Raw genomic sequence first — 12986 nt, 5'->3', positions numbered from 1 at the left:
TACATGGTGATGGTGTAGTCCTGGAGATGTGCAGAGAGAGAGCCATTAGCACATTAGCAGGGGGCTAGCTGCTGCATTCACAGGCTGGCAGGAGGGAGGAGAAGGAGGCGCACTGCACTATGGAGGTTTAGAGGAGAGCCAGATGCATTTTGCTGTAGAGGCTTCTCAAAGCCACCTATGCTGAGCTCTTGTGTCTGACTGAGGGCTGGAAAGAGACCAGAGATTTCACAGCTGTGTGAAATGTGCCCCACGCTGACATTTAGCACAGCTGCCAAATATTTCCCTTATGAGCAGCTATATCAAGCACCAAGATATTGAGATGTTTCATGTGCAAAGAGCATTTAGTCTGTATTGTAGAATATACACTGTGAATGTATGTTTTCGTAAGTGTTTAGTAATAATGGATTTATTTTGTCTGATTTTTGCCTCAATGAACCCCAGGGTGAAGCCTTGATGAACCCCATTTTGGCCACCTCGGGCAGCAGAATGACAGCTGCGGATAATCAGACGTCTCCTCTCACTGTGTGTGAGCGGAAGGCTCTAGAAATGCTTCTCCCTCACTGAAAAAAAGGTCTGGTGCCAGCCGTGAGTCCTGACAGCTGCGCTCTGAGCCGAATGGGCCGCTATCGCGTCCGGAGGCTGTCAGCATTGTTTTCTGGGGGGACATCATCATTTATTAACGAGTCAGAGAACTTAAATCCTGGGCCAGTCACTTCTCACGAGCTGTAAAAGCTTCCGGGTCTTCATTACCCAGGTACGACAGGATGCAGAGAGTGACACACTTTGAATGTTTAATCTTTTGTTTTCATCTTGGCTGCTTATTCATTCGGATGTTCATTGCAGAAACACATCAAAGACTGTGCCTGTTTCAAACAGTAGTCTCTGTCATTTGTAAGGTTACTTGTCTGCACACATTGCAAGATGTAGTAATACTATAGAGTGGCCAATAATCATGAAAAGTGAAAACAACAGACCGAGTCAGCAGCTGAACCCTTTCTGTTTCCTTTCATCCTGAGAGTAGGCTATTTCATTCATTGATTCATTCATTTAACTATTCATGTATTGGTTATTTATTGTGTTTGGAACACATCTATGTGAATGTGTGCTTTATTTCTGATTACACTGATCTACACAAAAATAAACACAGTATTTCCAGAAAATATTATTGACAAATTCTTGTCATGGTATGGAAGAAAGAAGAGGAATATCCAGAGGCAAACCCTTCTTAGATTCTGATATACCTATTAGGTCTTCAGACAAAGCTATCTAATCTCACTGGCCATATGATAATTGAAGACTTGCCGCTAAAAAACTGGTAGTTCAGTGTCATTTTAGCACAAAAAGTGAACCAGTGACGTGTCGTGCGGTGATGAAAAAACAGCTTTCTAACAGTCTCTTTCGCACTGCCATCTGTGACCTCAACAGCAGAACATCTGACAACCTCTCTGTCTGTCTCCTGACTCAAATTAGAATTAACCCCCCTGCTCCCACCCCCACCTGAGTCGTGACAGTGAATCCTTAAGAGCAAAACCACCATGCCTCTTTCTCATCATGTTACGTTACGACACACTGACTCAATCTGTGGCACAGATCACCACTAGCAGCATTTTGGCTGCTGCCAGTAAAGATTGAATAGGTGGCTAATTCAGAGCACTGTTTAAAAAGCCCAAATGCCAGCCTCACTGAAATGCCAGTGCTTGATTTACTGGAATAAGCATCTCTTTTGCAATCAATATTTTATGTTTGAGGTTGTTCCAGGTGTCAGTTTGCATAATTAGGCAAGAACAATACAATCACAACATTCGCATATAAATAAACTTACACATAGCAATATCCAGGGCTCTACTGATTAACTGTTCATAGCTCATATACATATTAGCATATATTTTTGTTAAGAATATGTCTCAAAATAAACTACTATGAATATAAAGGATAGGACTGAATGCTTGGAGAGAAATACCAGTCTGTGTGATAAGTTGATAACAAAACAAATGTTCTTTAGGTTAGCAGGGTTGTGTTTTCACCCCCATCCCAGCAGATCAGTATGTGTGCTTATTTTTATTATTATTATTTTTATTCCAAACATTCTCCTGAATAATACAGGTAATTTAAAACATGTGTTCCACAAGTCCGCCCTTAATCAGGCTCAAACTTTAACACCCCATCCTTTTTCGTCTTTGACCATATATTTTGCACACAGTGGTTTAGTACCGATTACCAGGTGCCCACACTCAGCAGTTAGGACTTCACTGGTTTCAGTGGTACATCCATCAATTACAGAATAGACAGAAATATCGTAACCACAGGACCTACAACACCTGTGAGAAGTAATCCGACTGAGAAAAGCCCTTAATATGGAGCATTCATTCTGTGCAACATTAATATCTGTTTATGACATAATGTGCTATTAAGGGGGAACATCATCCCTCATTAGGCTTTAAAAGCCTGTAATTAAACACAAAATGATGGATGTTGAAACTTCAGGAATTCAGCCAGGTGACAGTAACAACAATTCAGGTTTCAGCAACACAGGGTCAGGTGATGTAACAGGATCATGTGACAGTAACAGGGCTATGTGACTGGAACAGGGTCATGTGACAGTAACATATCATGTGACAGTAACATATCATGTGACAGTAATGATGTAGCAGTAACAGGGTCATGTGCCAGTAATGATGTGGCAGCAACAGGGTCATGTGACAGTAACAGGATCCTATGACAGTAATGATGTGGCAGTAACAGGGTCATGTGACAGTAACAGGATCATATGACAGTAATAGGATCATATGACAGTAATAATGTGACAGTAAGGGGGTCATGTGGCACTAACGATGTGGCAGAACAGGATCACGTCACAGTAACCAGGTCATCTGACAGTAACAGAATCATGTTTCAGTAGCAGGATCGTGTAACAGGAATAGGATCATGTCACAGTAACGATGTGACTGTAATGATGAGACAGTAATAGGATCATGTGACAGTAACAGGGTCATGTGACAGTAACGATGTGGCAGTAACAGAGAATCAGGTGGTGGTAAAATGGAGACTTAACTGGAAGACAGCAGAACAGGATGAAGGCTAAGCAGTTGTGGATCCAGACATAACTCTGCAGGCGAGACTCCTGCTGGGTGTGCAGTGTGTCAGACAGTGAATTTAGCTTTTTGCTTTTCTGCCGGAGTTATACTGTATACAGCACAATTCACTCAGAAATATGTCCAGTCGCACTGTCTGCCATCGACCTCTCCAGCAACAAATCTTTACAGGAGCAAGGAAACTAAATAACCAAAGAAGACAACCAAACTGATTAGACATTCCGTGGTGCACTCAGTACTGATTTATCTGCAAATAAGATCACTGGTTATGTGCTTTTGATACAAAGGAAATAATCCTGGCCTGAGCAAACAACACTGTGTTCTATTCCTGTGGGACAGGTGTGGTCTTCCAAATGCTCTCTCGATAGGAAGACAAAACCAGGTGAAGATGGTTTAAAACAGTTCAAAACTGTGCCTGCAGGATTCTCAAATTGTTGCTGTATAGCAGAGCTTTTTGAGGCCAGATCACCCCAGCGCCGTGTGAAATGCCATCATCCGAACCCCAGGCACTGTCTGTCTCTAATGAGCTGTTCCCTTTAAATCGCATCCAATGCCAAACCCGCGAATGACAAACGCCGTAATTACAACTGACATCATTAAGCGACAAACACTTCTACAGCTCTTCCAGTCTATCTGTGTGAGTGGTACTGGGAGCCAACTCCCAAAAAGTACAAACTTGCGTTTATTTCGCTGTAGGCCCAGGTCTGGCAGAATAAACCGAATGAGATGTGTGGAGAGACATACACACACCAGCACAATAGGACAAAGAGCAGAGTAAATCTGTACAGTTGACGTTTCGTTCTGGTGAAGGCTTGTTTTGGCCGAAACGTCAACATCATCTACTGATAGATTCAAACTTTGAGCATTACAACAGGTGTGCGAGCCTCATTGTTCCACAGCTTCCTGAGTGGCAGGCTCGAACGGTTCTGCAGCACAGAGGGTACGGTACAGGCGACTCCACTCGACGGAGCCAATTAAACGGAAACACAATCAAGATGAGTTCTCAGAGGAGAACTGTGACAGGTTGTTGTGTGTTCCCGCCCTCTGGCTGAGCAGTTTGGGGATGAAGATGGGGGGTAACTTCGGGGAACGTCGTCCTGCTTTGCTGGATGTGGGCAGAGCCTCCTGAACAGGTACCTAGATGCCGCAGGACTGATAGTAGGAGACAGCCTATCGTTTGTACCGGACAACTTTATTTACCCATAACTTTAACCGTAAACCACCACACGACAGGGGCACAGCACCCACACTCAGTCTACACTGGTTCCCAGAATGGTTCCAAAAGGAACCCTGTGATTCCATCGAAGAACCCTATCTAGTTAAAGGGTTCTTTGTCTGAACTCTTTCAGACCCCTTTTTTTAAGAGTCCAATATACTGCACACTGTTTCTGCAGAACATGTTTCTCACTTTCAAGGATGGCCTGGGGGAAATGCCTGAGAGAACTGCAGAGAACAAGTGGGGAGAGAAAGAACAGGGGTAAAGGGGTAAAGCTTATGGAGCAGTTTTTGGAACCCTTTTTTCGTTTTAGGGACTGAACTTCATCTCTCTAGATGCATCCCTATTTGCCCACCGGGGGCTTGAACCAGCAACACTACAGTGACCAGTCATGCAACCTGCCAGTCGGCTGCCCTGTGCTTTATACACTTTGCCCCTTACCCAACCTACATACTAACATAGTATACTGGGCTACATCTGGAGTACTCCGTATGCCACTGTGATCTCTGCTTTACCCAGAAAGTGCCTGAAATGCTGAGGGAAGTTTACTAAAGCATTTTCTCTCTCTCTTTCAAATGCTTCTAATTTTCAAAACTAACTTAAAAATGCTTTACTGACATGACATATTTGATGATACATTTTGCCAAAGTGTTATAAACAATCTTAATATTAATTTTACAAAAATAAACTTAAAAACGACAAAATTTAAATATAGCAGACATAGAATGTATACTAGTACCAGTAGTGCTACTACTCTTAATAATTATACTATTATGTTGTTCTCTTTCTCTCTCTCTCTCTGACTATCTCTTCCATCTTCCTTCCTTTCCAGTCTCTCACTTAGTTTATGTCCTCAATTTATCCCTCTCTCAGTTTTCTAAATCCCTCCCCCTCTCTTGCTTTTGCTCTCTCTCTCATCTGGTTTCTTATCTCTCTCTCGCACGCTGGGTACAGTGAGTGCCCATGCGGGACTGAGCGGGAAGGCTCTCTCTGAGTGTTTGTCTCCGCCGAAGCTCCACTGTGCTCTGGGTAATTCCTCAGAGTGAGCGTGTGCAAACAGACCATTCCTGCACATTAACCAAGTGGCTAAATATTAAAATATTCACACTGATGTGGGTGTCACGTTAGTCCACCAGTCATTTTAATGATGGGCAAGTTTTTATTATGTATTTTTCATGAAATAACAGCGGTATACTGCACATTATGGACAAACACTTCCAAACAGTAAATTAGTGATTATTATGTAATTACAAACTTATTAGCAGTTAGCATTACTGTGTGATTACTATGTAATTACAGACTTATTCAGATTTAGCCATCAATGTGTAATTACAACGTAATTATGTAATTAAATACTCCTTAACAGAACACCGGTATTGTGTTATTACTGTGTAATTACAGACTTATTGCAATTCACTCCTGGTACACAGCAAATTGCCCAGTGTTACATAAAGCCTGGTAGAGTAGGATTCATATAAGCTCTTTTAGAGTTGAATGAAGACTGATCACTGTATATTCTACATGCTGATATACCAGCAAAACCCTTTGTGCTCTTGTTTGTTTGTTATATGGAATTCCAACCGTGTGTCTTCAAATTGGTCTGCCCATACCTTGGCCCAAAACTAACTTTTTATATGACCATATATGACATAATTAGTTATTTAGCTGACGCTTTTATCCAAAGCGATAGACTAAGCAGGGGACAATTTGGGGTTTAGGGCCTTGCTCAAGGGCCCAACAGCTATGCAAATCTTATCATGGACTTGAACCACCAACCTTCCAGGCCCCGGTCAAGTACCTTAGCCACTAGACTAAATGGAAATAGCAAATTATATATTATTATAATTTTCCTCAGACGGCTGCACATCAAGTTTCCAGCAGTTTTTGGGAGGCCAGCATGCCCTGTTAATTACACAAAGATTAAAAAGACATTTTGGGCCACTCAGTGAGTAGCATATTATTCTTACACACATTATTAATTTTGTGCATAATAGTTAATATACAATAAAGAACTCATTATTCACTATTATGAACATTGTAACATTTTAGCACCATTAATGACTGAAAAAGAGAAGTGTTTTTTTTAGCTGACCCTAATTTTATATACTATATCATACGAATCTTAATTTTCCCAAAAGCATACAAAAGCTTGTTTGCTAAAAAACATTTGTGTAGTCTGTGGCCCGAAATTAAATTAAAGGAAGCATTCTGATGGGAGTAGGTGAACTCTGGTCATTTGACTAATATCCACCTGGACTGTTACATTATTGGCATTTGGCAGATGCTCTTATCCAGAGCGAAATACAGTTGATTAGACTAAGCAGGAGACAATCCTCCCCTGGAGCAATGCAGGGTTAAGGGCCCTGCTCAAGGGTCAAACAGCTGTGCAGATCTTCTTGTGGCTACACCGGGATTAGAACCACCAACCTTGCGTGTCCCAGTCATTTAACACAACACTGGTTTACCTGGTTTACCCAATTTGGGCCGGAGTGGAATTTTTTGCATGGTGGAATGATATACCAAAATAAAAATAATAAAAGGCTGAAAGCATATACTGTTTGAAAGCATTAAAACTCACGGTTCAATCTGTAACTATTTTACAATGCCATTGCTTTAGTGACAACAGCTCTTTATTTTGGAATATGTGGGGTGGCCGTACTATTTTCTGGACCTGCTGCTGCCAGTTAAATGTATTGAATTTGTTAATTGTGTAAACTATGTTAAATGTATTACACTTGTAAAATGTGTTAAATGTGTTTACTGTGTTTACCGTGTGGCTCACCCTGCAGTCTGTATTCTCTGCACGTCACCTGGCTCTTTATCTGCGCTGGCTGGCTGCTCAGAGAGTATGTGAGTGTGCCCGTCACCGGGGCTGAGAAAGGGCCTTTTTATAAAATCATTTCTGAGGAGGGAACATGGCCACCGCTTCACCGCCTGTCTCTCTCCCTGACTGGAATCCTGATGGCGGACCTGTACCTGCCCGTTCCGCCAGGTGAGCCTCTGGAGAGGTTGCCTGAGGTGAGCGCGCTCGTGCCGGCTCGCCAGGTCAGCCGTGACACCGAGGGAGTGGCACTCTGTGTGTTTTATATTTTTACTTTGACTTTTACCGTCCCTGTTTGTGATTTTACCTTATTCTGCACTCCCTCTGTCATTACTGTGCTACTCTATCTATTGTTTTTGCCTTCTGTATGTACTGTACTTGCCGCTTTTACCCTTTTAACTTTGTCAAGTGACCTGGGGCTCTGGAAATGTGCTATATAAATAATAATAACAATAATAATAATAATAATAATAATAATAATAATAACAATAATAATAATAATAATCTGTTTCTCATTTTCTCTCTCAGTCTCTCCCTTCACACACCCCTTTCTCTCTCTCTCTAGTTGTATTTATCTCTCTATCCCTATTATACGAGAACACCGTAGATCTGTGGACACTATATCACTGAAGATATATGCTGTACACCCATATATGAGCTATAAAGCAGTGCAGATATGTACTATATAACTACAGATATACCCTTAGTTATATCTGTAGTACTATTGTATTTCAGTATTGTGTCGCTGCAGACATACTGTACTGTACAAACACAGCAGCGTGTCAGTATTCAGCGCATAGCAGGCTGAGTCTGGGCCAGAGCAGCAGAGGCAGACTCATTTTATATTCTGACTATTATGCTCTTTCCATTTGCAGGAGATAAGGACCTGCAGTGCTGTTAAATCATGTAATTTTGACAGCACACAATGCCATTAATGATAGCTGGCTGTCGACAGGCTGAGCCCACAAAATGACAAGGAAGAGGAAAGAATGAAACATAAAGCAAAATAAAGAAATAAAAAAGGCCTGTTTGTCATCCACTCAGCCCCAGGCAGAGGAGTGGGGTGTCTCTCGTTCTCGTTCAGCTTCTTTCAGCATTTTTCCTAATTATGTTTTGGCTTTTCTGTGGCCATGGGATACATCTATGTGTAACTTGTGCTGAGACCTAAGGCCTGGGGGTTTTACACACACAGCTACGCGTAATAAATATATCCTTTTCATCTGTAAATTTGCTGCAGGCAGAATGGTGGTCAGTTTTTTCCCTCTGAAATGTATTTCTTTGAAGCTCTTGGTCGGCCCTTAACATGACCTCTGACCTGCCGACTCCCCGCCATTTTAGGCTGCTGCTCTCTAAATTCCTTCACTTCCCATGTAATAATTCTTCACTTCCTGGATAACATAACGCGACATAACATATTGACGAGGACAGGCCATTCAACCCAACAATGCTCGCCTTTTCCTACCACCCAGGTGAACCTACTGCTTGGTTTGCCTAAAAACCAAATAGTGTGCCGTATCAAGTGTTTCTGCCTCCACTCCATTTCCTGGCAACCTATTCCACACAGTGACCACTCTGTGTGAAAGAAATGTTGCTAATTTCTGTGGAATATATCCTTTGCTATTTTCCATTAAGAAATCATCATTCACTTCCTGCATAAATCATCCTTCATTTCCTGGATACATCAGTCATAAATTCCTGGATGCGTCATTCTTCACTTCCTGGATACGTCATTCTTCACTACCTGGATTATCAGTCTTCACTTCCTGGATTCATCATTCTTTACTTCCTGGATTAATCAGTCTTCACTTCCTGGATACATCATTCTTCACTTCCTGGATTCATCAGTCTTCACTTCCTGGATACTTCATTCTTCACTTCCTGGATACATCATTCTTCACTTCCTGGATCTCTAAAGACTCTCCATTCCACACTTCCTGACCATTGATAAAACGCAATCCTGTGCTACTCCTGCTTTTATACTGGGTTCAGCTCAACAGTCCGTCTGTAAATATATGGTCTGTGGCTCTGTGGCTCTAGTGTAATTAAAAATCAATTTGCAGGATTGATGACCTTTCAACTGTACATGAAATATGATGAATTTTAGTGATGGTGTTGTCTTTACAAACACACTTTTAATTGCACTGTTTAATATAGGATTTTCTAGGGATCATCATGCTGCAAATCATAGCTTAATGATTATGAAACATTTTTGTAAAATTAAAAATATGTTACTTTTGAGGGCCACATTATCTTTCTCTCTGGTACACCACCCACCCTCACAAACACACAGCAGAGACGACCATGTGAGGATGGGTGAGGTTTCAGATTTTCTGTCTCAGGAGAGGTACAATGTCACTGACTAAAAACAAACAAAAACAAAAATAAAGACAAGCCGAAGAACCCTTTTGAACCTGGCACTCTTCTGACCCAACTTCAGAGCTGCCCTTTAAAAAGAGGAGCTGAATATCAGTCTGCTCAAGATGCTACCGCCTGATGTGGCTCCTGATGTGAAACCTATCCCAAGTCTGTGCAGTATATCTGCATGGCCAATCATGAGGCACTGTGTCTGCACCACCAATCAGATGACAGTGTGTCTGCACGGCCAATTACATGGCAGTATGTCTGCATGGCCAATCACATGGCAGTACTGTATATCTGCACAGCCAATCACATGGCAGTACTGTATGTCCGCACAGCCAATCAAATGGCAGTATGTATATTCGTCCAATCATGTGACATTATGCCTGAATGGCCAATTACATGGCAGTATGTCTGCACAGCCAATCACATGGCAGCATGTTTGCATGTCCTATCACATGGGAGTACTGTATGTCTGCACAGCCAATCACATGGCAGTACTGTATATCTGCAAGCCAATCACATGGTAGTATGCCTGCTTGGCCAATCACGTGACAGTATGCCTATATGGCCAATCACGCGGCAGTATGTCTGCATGGTCAATCATGCGGCAGTCAAATCTTTACAAATGTGATTTTAACTTTTCCATAATGACACTCCAATTGAATTCTGAGATATTAAAATCATTGGGCCCGCCATTAGCCTATAGTATGCTATCCTGTATAAGTCAAGACTGCCAAGCGAGAGATAGGTGGGGTGTAGGTTTTCAAATCAGATAAACGCATAATATCTTACTCCTCTCTGTTCTGACTGAGAAGCCACAGAGGTTTTGTGTTCATGTGATTCAAGCTGACATGTCATGACACTTTTTATTTGGGAATAGATCAAGCTCAGGTCACAAAAACAATGCTGCAGTGTGCTAAAAGTAGAGTGCAACAGTCTATAATACTAGTTTATCAACAAATAGGCCTGTCTTGACTAGATGGCATACTCAACCTAAACTCTTATGGTCATACTTTACAATAAGGTACATGAGTTGGCATTAACTAATGAAGTTATTAATTAGGGGATATTCATCTCTCTCACCACAGTAATGCAAATGGACAGATGAACTGATCACAGAATTTCTCACTTTGTGGAATGAGTAAGCTGCTATACCATGGGGTTTACCTGCAACTGAAGCTACTGCTCTTTAAAGAAGCTGAGGGAGGCTTTCCTAATACACATCTCTGAACAAATGAACTAACAATTTGACAAAAAAATGTATGGCAATATAGTATCTTTTATATAAATAATACCCATATTAAATGCTTGACAATCCAAACAATTAAATCAGTATTTAGACCCTTAAGCCTTAAGAACCCTTAGTTTCAGGGCAGCAGTTTACAGTTTCTCCCAGATACCGAATAAGACAGGCTGTTTTGGGAAACAAGAAGCCCAGTGAGATATCTCTCCTCTCCAAACACACAGAGGGGGTGGGGTGTGTGTCTACCTCAACCCTCTCCTGCCTCCTCTCTCTCATCGCACAGAGGAAATGCATTAAAAGCCTTGGCTCAAATAACATGCAACAGCAGAATACATCTCACACTTCTTTCCATTAATCATTTCCCCTCTCAGTGGACAGAGGCTTCTCAATTTCTGCTACATTACTCACTTAAAATATTTACAGAGGACTGAGTGAGCACCCTCACACACACCCAAACCCAGCACCCTCACACCCAAACCCAGCACCATCAAACCCAGCACCCTCACACCCAAACCCAGCCCCCTCACACACACACCCAAACCCAGCACCCTCACACCCAAACCCAGCACCATCAAACCCAGCACCCTCACACACAAACCCAAACCCAGCACACTCACACACACACACACACACACCCAAACCCAGCACCCTCACACACACCCAAACCCAGCACCCTCACACACACCCAAACCCAGCACACTCACACACACACCCAAACCCAGCACACTCACACACACCCAAACCCAGCACACCAGCACCTTCACACACACACACCCAAACCCAGCACCCTCACATGCACACCCTTACCCGGCACCCTCACACACACCCAAACCCAGCACCCTCACACACACCCAAACCCAGCACACTCACACACACACCCAAACCCAGCACACTCACACACACCCAAACCCAGCACACCAGCACCCTCACACACACACACCCAAACCCAGCACCCTCACATGCACACCCTTACCCGGCACCCTCACACACACACCCAAACCCAGCACCCTTACCCAGCACCCTCACACACACACCCAAACCCAGCACACACACACACCCAAACCCAGCACACTCACACACACACACAAACCCAGCACACACACACACACACACCCAAACCCAGCACCCTCACACACACACCCAAACCCAGCACCCTCACACACACACCCAAACCCAGCACCCTCACACACACACCCAAACCCAGCACCCTTACCCAGCACCCTCACACACACCCAAACCCAGCACACTCACACACACACACAAACCCAGCACCCAAACCCAGCACCCTTACCCAGCACCCTCACACACACACCCAAACCCAGCACACACACACACACACACAAACCCAGCACACACACACACACACACACCCAAACCCAGCACCCTCACACACACACCCAAACCCAGCACCCTCACACACACCCAAACCCAGCACCCTTACCCAGCACCCTCACACACACCCAAACCCAGCACACTCACACACACACCCGAACCCAGTACCCTCACACACACCCAAACCCAGTACCCTCACACACACACACACACACAAACCCAGCACCCTCACACACAAACCCAGCACCATCAAACCCAGCACCGTCACACACATAAATTCAAACCCATCTTGCCTAGAGAATACCAATCTACACTCGGGTTCAAGCCAGACGTACCAGCTCCACATAAACTTTCATCATGTCTGTCCATGGAGCCACAGTCCAGCACTGTGTGCTGTTTAACTATTATAATCCATGCCGTCCACACAGACAGGCCAGCTGCCAGTCTGTGAGCCTCTTTACACAGCTATAAATAAACAAATACACAATCAATAATAGTCAAAGTATTTTGGCAGGTCTCTTTCCAACCGGGTGTACAATGAAATTAAAAATGTACACACACAAGCAAATGTGCACACAGAGACACCCACACACACAGAGACACACATACACATGCACACACGGACACACGCAGTAACACAATATGAACAATTTTGTGTATGGACACACGAAAACAAGAAAAAATAAAACAGGAATGCATAAATAACTAAATATTTCTTGTGCATTCAGCACATCCTAATCATGTGGAAAATAGATTCATAAATGTGCATTTGTGCGAAGCTTGATCCCGGAGACATTAAGGAATTGATGAGAATGTGGAAGGGGGAGGGGGGTAGTGGAAAAAATCTACCACCCAAAAGATCTGCACTTTAAATTCCTGTCACACCTCTCTTCGCAAAGAAGTGCGGTCTGCATGCGTCAT

At 43.1% G+C, this 12986-nt stretch overlaps 1 protein-coding gene across 3 annotated transcripts in view; it reads right to left on the bottom strand.

Moving 5' to 3' along the window:
• gabrb1 (gamma-aminobutyric acid type A receptor subunit beta1) overlaps positions 1–12986 on the bottom strand; it is a 43132-nt gene that overhangs the window by 22070 nt on the left and 8076 nt on the right. The window lies entirely within an intron of this gene.

Source organism: Conger conger, chromosome 6 (genome assembly GCF_963514075.1).
Source record: "Conger conger chromosome 6, fConCon1.1, whole genome shotgun sequence".
Classification (NCBI taxonomy): domain Eukaryota; kingdom Metazoa; phylum Chordata; class Actinopteri; order Anguilliformes; family Congridae; genus Conger; species Conger conger.
This window is presented reverse-complemented; position numbering and strand designations above follow the sequence as displayed.